The sequence below is a fragment of the Dermacentor silvarum genome, chromosome 1 (genome assembly GCF_013339745.2).
Source record: "Dermacentor silvarum isolate Dsil-2018 chromosome 1, BIME_Dsil_1.4, whole genome shotgun sequence".
Classification (NCBI taxonomy): Eukaryota; Metazoa; Arthropoda; class Arachnida; order Ixodida; family Ixodidae; genus Dermacentor; species Dermacentor silvarum.
Genome location: NC_051154.1, coordinates 324,371,612 through 324,381,258, shown reverse-complemented (window position 1 = coordinate 324,381,258; position 9,647 = coordinate 324,371,612). Strand labels below are relative to the sequence as shown.

Sequence of the window (9,647 nt, the reverse complement as noted above, 5' to 3'; positions counted from 1 at the left end):
AAGAGTGAAACGTGGAGATGAAAGTGCGTTAGGTGCCTGAGATGTGTATCACAATTTTTCTCTGCTTTCTCCTGTCTTTATGTGTGTTTTTCTTACACAAAAACCAAGTAAAAGGTAAAGAGGGCACATAAGAAAACATGACCGGGTCCCTAATTCTTCTACATATGAGAGACCTGATATATTCACAATAATAATAGAAATACGTTCCAAGCTGTGTATACATTTCCTTTAAAACGAACAATTATTGCAATTTTATAGAACAAACAGCTTGTGTATGCAGTGCTCCTTCTACGCCAGTACATTTACAAGCTAACAGATCAATACAGGGCATGAGTGTATTAGGTCATCATACCGTGTTGGTGAAGCAGCGAACTGACCAGGACAAGGCGGAGAGAGAAAAGAATACATGACACTCGCTGCTGTGTCTCTCCGACATGTCCTGGTCAATGCACTGCTTCACCAACGTGGTATGATTATTTTATCAACTCGCCTAACTTGCCACATTACTGAAGTTTATTAGGTCTAGTTCATAATTCAATAGACCTGTTATGTCCAAATAAAGCACCAGGCGCGTCGCTGTGGAATCGGAGCATTGCTAGCTTGAGCTATATAAGAAGCACATTCAAGGCAAATAAAGAATCATTCTTCCTGGCACCACACACCTGTTAGGACTCCTCTGTCTCTGCGGCATTCAACACAAATGCCTTGTCGGATGCGTCCGTCTGGGCGGTGCCCGAACCGTACGCTGGCTCGGGCGCATGTCTCGGCCGCGATAGAACAACTGGCGACAAGGACGGGATCGCTGTGGCAGCATCTCGGCACGACGGCTGGTGGAGCACGGCATACAAGGGCAATGTGGGCCAGCTCAAAAGCAAGAACAAAGCGATGGACAGAGTGGTCGCTGGAAAAGATAAGTGAACTGCTGCTTCATAATGGCTATGCCTCAGTCCTCAAGGCATTTGGGAAGGATGTCGAAATTCGATCTGAAGGCTGACAACATAAAGTCGTAATTCGAAAGGTCCAAAATTTTTTTCAACATCAATGAAGTACCAGCACAGAAAAAGTTGAAGCTGTTTCTTAATGTAGTGGGCAGTCAAATGTACGAGGAGCTTAAAAAATTCTGGTCCTCGACAAACCCGCTGACAAAACTTTCAAGCAAGTGCGGGAGTTGTTAGAAGACCACTATAGTCCAGAATACTCAGTCATCGCTGAAGGCTGCAAGTTTAAATAGGCAAATTCAGCAAGAACGCGAAAGTGTGAAAGACTTCCGTGACAGAGCTCAAGCATTTGGCAAGGAAATGCGAGTTTAAAGCGTTCCTAAATGATGCACTGAGAGATTGTCTTGTAGCAGGTTTACGTGACCAAAAGATGCAAAGGGTTCTTTTTGCGAGGGAACGCTTAACTTTTGAAGGCAGATGTAAAATTGCAATCAAGAAAGAGCTCGTGGACCGCCAAATGAAAGAGCTGCGAATAGACGAGGCAAGGCTGACTGAAGTTAATTCGGTGCGTGGAAGCATGAAAGAAAAAAAAGCATGCGTCTGGCGCTAAGAAAGACTGCTCAGCAAAGAAAAAGAGCGTTTGTTATCATTGCGGAAAAGGGCATGATCACGACAGATGCTGGTACCACAATGCGAAATGTCAAGCATGCAGACTGGCTGGACATTTGCAAGTGATGTGTCAAGCAAAGGGCTCGGTAAACTGTGCCAAAAATTTTGACGAAGAGTCTGAGAAATCCCACATTTACCATGTCATATTATGCACATCAGGAGAAAAGCGTGGCTACGAGGTTTCAGTAAACATTGAAGGGATGCCCATCCCAATGCTCTTGGACACTGGCGCAGCAGTTAGTCTCATGCCAGGAAGTGTTTACAAGGAGCATTTCACGCAAATTAAAAGGAAACCGGCGAGAACTTCACTCGGGACGTATACAGGAAAACCATTAAAACTGAAAGGGAAGGCAGATGTTAAGGTAGAACATAATGGATGCAGTGAGGCGCCACCACTATATGTGGTAGAGGACAAGAACAAGGGTCTACCAACGCTTCTAGGCCGCAACTGGATAGAAAAATTGCTGCTTTACTGGAAAACAGTGTAAGCGGTCGGAGAAGAGACCAAAGTGAAATTGCTACGAGAGGTTTCTAGAGGTATTCCTTAGCACGCTGTGAGTAGCTCGGAACTTTGAAGCTAAAATTGAGATAAAAGCAAACAGCAGGCCAGTATACTGCAAGCACGATCAATTTCATTCGCAACCAAGGAAGGAGGTGCCGCAGAATTGCAAAGGTTGGAAGAGAACGGAATCGTAAAACGAGTAAAGCAGAGCGACTGGGCCACACCTATTGTTGCAGTTCCCAAGCAGGGCGGCGGATTGAGGCTTTGTGGAGACTATAAGGTGACCATCAACCAAGTGCTCAAGACAAATTCCTATCCAATCCCTCTTCCAAGAGATTTGTACTCAATACTCGTGGGTGGCAAGGTCTTTTGCGTGCTAGACCTATCCTCTGCTAACCAGTAAGTGAGACTTAGTGATGACACGAAACCACTACTGACAGTGAATACACACCTTGGATTGTTCCAAGTTCAAAAGACTTCCATTTGGAATTGCGAGTGCACCTGCTATATTTCAAGCAATGATGGATAAGGTGTTACAAGGCATCCCTCAGGTTGGATGCTACATAGATAATGTCATGGTCACTGGAAGCAGCACTCAATAATCATACAACACAGTGACCAAAGTGCTAGAGTGGCTGAGTAACTACAACCTAACGCTCAAAGAAGAGAAATGTCAATTTTTTCGCGAATCAGTCATCTACTTGGGCCACAAAATTTCTGCTGAAGGGATCTGCCCAACATCGGCAAAAATCTAAGCAATTCGGGACGCCCTAGAGCAGACAAACATTACAGAACTGAGGGCACATTTGGGACTTCTGAATTTCTATGCAAAGTTCTTAAGAGACTTAGCCACAGTAGCTGAGCTGCTGTACGAACTATTGAAGAAAGAACAGAAGTGGTGTTGGACTAACGAATGCAAGCACGCATTTCAAACCACTAAGGATATAATTCTTGACAGTAAAATTCTCACATTTTATGATGTAAAGAAGCCCCTAGGAGTCAGTTGTGACTCGTCAGCCTGCAGTCTGGGAGCAGCAATTTTTCACGAAATCTCGGACGCTTACCAAGGAGAGAATGCAATTACGTACAAGGAGAAAAAGAAGCTCTTGCAATCATCTTTGGTTTGCGACGTTTTCATCGCTACCTATTGGCCGTCGCATCAACCTTTACACAGATCACCAGCATCTTCTAGGGCTGCTCGAACACGATAAGTCGGGGCCGCCGCTTGCAGCAACAAGAATTCAATGGTGGGCAATGACGCTTGAGGCATATCAATAGAATCTCAAGTTTAGAAGCTGGATGAACATGCAAGTAAGTGGCTGATGTGTTATCCAGATTGCCACTAGCTGCAGAAATGCATGAAGGTGAACCTGAATGCTTGGCTGTCTTAGACGCAACACCACTCACTGTGATACAGGTTGCAAAAAAAAATGTGACCTTGTTCTGAGTTCAGTTGTTAAATATACGCTCACAGGATTACCAGCCAGGTACCCTGGTGAAATGTAAGCATTTTTTATGCGCAGAGATGAGCTTCCAATTGAACAGGACTGCCTGACATAGGGTCATCGAGTCAATGTGCCCAAGAGTTCGCAACCAGATGTTCTGGCACTACTGCACGATGGACACCCCGCATGACACGGATGAATATGCTAGCTGGATTTTATGCTTTGTGGCCTTCCCTTGACAAGAACGTGGAAAATACAGTGTGTAACTGTCACATTTGTCAGTGCCCTCCCAGCCAAACCTGCCAGCCCATTACAAGTTTGGCCCTATCCTACTAGAGTTTGGCAACTCGTTCATGTTGACAACGCTACGAAAGATGGCTCTAACCTGCTAGTGCTAGTCGAAGCTTACTCAAAGTGGATCGATGTGTTTTGCATGCCTGCAACAACTAGTGCAAAAACGATGCAATGCTCGAACACTCTCTTCGCAGCCTATGGCTACCCCGAGGAATTGGCGACACATATCCGTCCGCAGTTTACCTCGGACGACTTTCAAGAGCTCCTGCAACAACGGAGAATTAAGCATATGAAGATGCCTCCACACCACGCCGCATCAAATGGAGCTGTAGAAGAACTTCTTCTTGGGCAAGTTGGTGCTGATATTTCCTAGGTAAACTTGACTGTGGCGCGAAATGCATTTTGTGAAAAGGGGACAGAAGAGAGGAGACAGTGAAGCACCAAACTACCAACTGTTTAATGACAGCATCAGAAGATACAGAAAAAAAAAAGTTAACTTCCCCGCGTGCACAGATAGCCAAGGTATGACATAGAACTACATGGTCATGATAACATTTTTTTCAAGAAAGCACATTTCTGCAGAATACAATGTGAGGGATGTGTCACTAACACAATCAGACCCTTTCTTTTTAATAAAGAAAGCTTCCAACAACTCCCTCGAAGTTTTGTCGCCGCTTTTGCCCAGAATCGACACTTGCTTAAAACGTGGTTCACAAGGACAGGCCTTACAGTGCACAGGAAGATGCGCATTGTCACACTTACAAATACTATTAGCATGCTCCCTCAGTCTGTCATTATTGCTATGTCCCGTTTATCCAATGTAGGACCTACCGCAGTCTAGGAGTATCTCATAGACCACCCCTTCAATACAGCTCCTGACAGGGTTGGTGGGCTGCTTCTGGCAGCCCCACGGCCCATCGTGTGTGATACAAGGGCATAATTGAGCCAATTTGTTGGGAGCTGAAAAAACAACGGGAATGCCATATCTGGTAGCCACCTTCTTGAGGTTATGGCTCAAACGGTGAACATATGGGACTACCTCTGGCTTAACATGTTTCCTTTCCTTCAATGCGCCTTCACATTGGCCGTGGAGGCTTTCAACTTTTGCAGCAGGGACTCAATCACAGAATTTAAGACAGACTGAGGGAAACCAGCCCTTAAGAGTCTGTCATGCTGATTGCGAAAACAGTCATGACGAGGTCGACGTGGAAAAAGATGAGCCTGATCCAAGAATAACCAGAGACAGTGTCTACCTCAGCTAATGACCCAGGCACAGTGCCACCGCTACAAAGAAGCAACCATACTCGAAGGACAGATATCATCCAGAAGACGTCAAGAGAAAGTCTAAGCAGTCTAGCAACCCTTTGTTTTCGTTAAGGAGAGAAGAGTGTTCTGTCCCAATAAAGTGCTGGGCTATCAGAATTATTAGTGTATCGGGTATCTTCTACAATACAATAGAACAATAAAGGCTATCAGCTTTATTGGTGTAACAGGTTTTTCATTTCATAATACGATAGGATGAAACCTACAGAAACCAATAAAATATTTCTATTGGAATTTTTCCTAGGGAACCACATGCCTACGTGCCCACATGCAAGTGGAAGGACCTAATACCTCACGTGGTTAAGAATGATGTTTAGCAGCGGGGCAGTCACGTGATAGATGAAGGTTACTGACTCACGGGGTGGCCTGTATATTTACAAGGTTGGCTTGGTGGACTTCTGAGAACAACCGGTTCTGAGAACAACCTTGCAGGTGCTGTTGGAGCATTCTTCAGAACAAGCTGCATGGCACAAGCACGGCATCTATTTGACGTGCACAATCACACCAGATCGAAATTTAATGCAAGAAAGCGAACTATAACACACAGATTTTCCCACCCACATCTGCCAGAGTGTATCTGTCCTGGTCTTACTTTGTTTTGCATCCCATATTACACCGTAATAGGTATGAGCAAACTAGCCCAGCAACATGTGTTGATGCCAGCGTGCATGCGTGGACAACTTGTCTGAGTAAGCGTATCCTGAGTAAGTCATAATTGGAGAATGACGAGGTGATGCTTTGTTGCGAACAGAATTAGTTTTCGTAAAACTCGAAAAAATGTTTGTAAAAACGTAGAAGCCTGAATTTGTAACACGAAAAATTCTGGATAGTTGGCAGGTATGTATGACAGACATGCTAAATTAGGAATGTTGTGGGCACCTTAACAGTGGCACTTGGTCTCAGAAATGGGGAAGGTGAGAGGACATGGAGCCCAAATAGACAGGAATATGCCACTGTGTGCCATTAGCAGAAGCACCATGAAGGGCTGTCAATTCGATAGACAAAGTGGGGATCCATATTAAAATTAAATTGTGGGGTTTTACATGCCAAAACCATGATATGATTATGAGGCAGGCCATAGTGGGGGCTTCGGATTAATTTTGACCAGCTGGGGCTCTTTAAGGGGGGACACAGGTTATGGAGACCAAAAATCGCGAAAAAACTAGATTTGTTTTATTGCATTGTTGGAATGTACAGCTATTATTGCACCCATATTGTTAATTTCGTACCGATAATGTCAATATTTTAGCTGCAATGACGCCTTATACGACATGTACTAGCTGAATTTCAGGTGAAACTGACGCTGAAACGGCACATTTTCTGAAACGCGCGCCTGCTCTTCCACATGTGCACCTAAATTGAAGTACACGAGCGCTTTTGTATTTCACCCCCATTAATTTCCGGCCACTGCAGCTGGTAATTGAACCCATGACCTTGTGCTTAGCAGCGACACGCTATTGGCAGAAAACCGCAGCTCTGGAAACTGCCTTCAAGCATTCCTACAGGGCAGCTCGGAAATAGGAAATGACACAAGCAGTTTCGTTCCGACTGTCCTCCATCGATAAACCCCCCCCCCCTGTAAAAATTTTCTTTCCCTTTTCTCCAGACAATGTTTCATTCATACCTGCTTCATTCATGTCTCCTTCAAGTCCTTCAAAGAGAGAACAAAAATTTTGCATCTAAATGCAACAGATTGTCAACTTCTACGTATATAACACATGCCTTCAGCTTGGAGTGGTGAACCCCCTTGAAGACACCTACTTCAGGATCATAACTAGAGACCGGAATGTTAGGCAAACCGCCCACTTTTTCCTTACATTCTAGTTTGTACATTGTTATGTACATTGTTCTTGAAAACTGAGTTTGTGCAGCACGAACATACAGTGCATGAAGAAACACAAATGATGTAGACGGGCGCTGTGTAGATATTGTTTGTCTTCCTTCATGTCCTGTACATTTGTGCTGCACAAACTCAACTTTTAAGCACAACTGTGACCTTGAGTGTGGGCTCATTTCGGACCTTTAGAAAAGGTTCGCCACCAATGAATCTGCCGCTGATAGAATTACTTCAAAACTTCAATCTACGCCAGACCAACGCAATAGAACAATAAAGGCTATCAGCTTTATTGGTGTAACAGGTTTTTCATTTCATAATACGATAGGATGAAACCTACAGAAACCAATAAAATATTTCTATTGGAATTTTTCCTAGGGAACCACATGCCTACGTGCCCACATGCAAGTGGAAGGACCTAATACCTCACGTGGCTATCTAAAATTTTGCATCTAAATGCAACAGATTGTCAACTTCTACGTATATAACACATGCCTTCAGCTTGGAGTGGTGAACCCCCTTGAAGACACCTACTTCAGGATCATAACTACACGTACATTACGCAATAGTGAGCGGATATGGTTGACACATATCCAGGGTTTTGAATACTGAAAGGATTGTCAAAGGTTCTGCAAGAGCATAGAACATTCTGCAGTTTTAAAGAGAATTGGATCATCAAACATCCCCAAATTACAAGTATGTGCCGCTAACTTCAGTTGATGTTCAGCATTCTTTTTCTCCATACAAACTACTACTCAGTGAAAAAAATGGCACATGAAACCAGAAAATCTTGGGATGGTGCTAGTTTGTTGCTGCTTTCACAGCTTCCCCGTGGTGTCTATTCACACTATATTTCAGATAAGTCTTGTAGCCTATGCAACCTGTCTGATACAATTTTATTCAGAAAATAAAATGAATTTAATAAAATAGGAGTTTAGTGAGCTGTTTGTTGGAAAATCATATTTTATCCTTAGACGCACAGCTAAAGTTCTTACTATATGAGCCTATACATGCCTATAGGACAGTAACTGGCGCCAATATACGCCTTAAAAGGCAGCTTTAGTGCCTGTTACAGGCACCTAAATCCGCAATTTTTAGAGCCTAAATATCCGGTCTCTAGCCTTAACCTATGACAACATGAAGTGTCATACATAAAGTGTCGTAACATATGAAGTGTCATAGTATTGTAACATATGTCGCATATCGGTTCGCGCTGCATGACCCGGGCAGAGTGAAGCCGACTTCATAGGGTAGGTGCCATTTCCTGGCCACCATTCACTAATCCATTTTGCTGCAATAGGGTCACAGGATGATGATAAGTGGTTCTTGAGGGAAAGGGAAAGGTTGACGCTATCTTCTGCAGCCCTTGAGGGAGCACGGCTCAGCGCCACAGGGAAACCTGTCAGTGAACATTAGTGAATACCCCTCACTGCTATGTGGTTTGCAAATATATAGCAAACAAAAATAATGCAACGATGACCTGGAGTGACAGGTTGTATTAGGTAGCTAGCTAGGAGGCCATGAGACCCTATCAGTGAGACAAAAAAATGCGAATTACCAAGAAACCGCCTAAAAGTGTTATCCTGTAGCAAATGTCAAAAATTACTTCTTCCATGTGAAACTAGAGACTCTATTCTTGACATTTTTTTTTGCCTCCACATTGGCTTGAGGGACCTTGTGTCCTCTCCGACTGGCTCATAGTAGAAACCATTGTGGAAGCTAGGAGCAACAAACTGATCCAAAGCGGGGCCTGCAAGGAGGCTCACAGTTCTGCAGCAAAGTTTAGTTAGTTGATAATGATGAAACCAGAAACAACTGCCTTGTACTTTGCAGATGTTGTGCAGAGGTGTGCCTTTATCAAATCCCCTCACACCTGGCTCATCTTCAGCCACACTAAGGAATTTGTGATTAGTGATCAGATTGTGTACCGCTCCACATGATGCCCAAATGTTCTGCATATCCACGTGTACCAAGAAATGTGCAGATTGAACTCGGCATCGTGCTCTGCGCCTACGCACCTGTCAACGACGTTCCATCTGCTTCTTCTTCATGGCATCGTACATCATGTAGAAAATAATAATCTACTTGTTCTCCATGGCCAGTCTGCCAACGTCAACTATTCCCAACTCTCTGGTGAATCACCAGCAACTGCATGGCAAGAGAGAATGAAGTCCTGTTCACAGAGTGACCACATAGGGGGATTCTCTCCCCAATCACATTGAGACATCAAATGAGCGCATGCTGAGAAAAAAAATTTGTGCAGATCCCGTGCACTGTGGGAATAAATTCTATGCGAAGCATTGGCATTGACAGAGGGCCGGGTCACAGGCGAATCCTGCCACATATACCAAGCCATGTTTCCGAGTGTCCTAGCCACATGCCCATGAACCACAAATTCAGGTAAATGGATATATATAGCCCAAATTCACCACAGCTATGGCTATATAACACCATGTATATACATTATATAACCACCTCCATACTGTTTGTTGTGTAGATACAGCATGCACACCGCTCCACTGCTCACCTTCAAGATATACAGCATCATGCATGACAATAGATAGACGCAAAGAAAGCTGCACTTTAGAAAAATTCCCATAGACCTGCCTGTAATGTCCAAGCAATACATGTCACCAACGGAA

General features: G+C 44.0%; 1 long non-coding RNA gene across 1 annotated transcript; it reads right to left on the bottom strand.

Annotated features, from left to right (window-relative positions):
* Positions 1 to 668: 668 nt before the first annotated feature.
* On the bottom strand, positions 669 to 9,149 carry LOC125942762 (uncharacterized). The gene is made up of 3 exons (XR_007465342.1): positions 9,024 to 9,149; positions 5,530 to 5,631; positions 669 to 901 (listed from the first exon to the last, which is right to left on the bottom strand). It is a non-coding gene; the product is annotated as an uncharacterized LOC125942762 (long non-coding RNA).
* Positions 9,150 to 9,647: the final 498 nt, after the last annotated feature.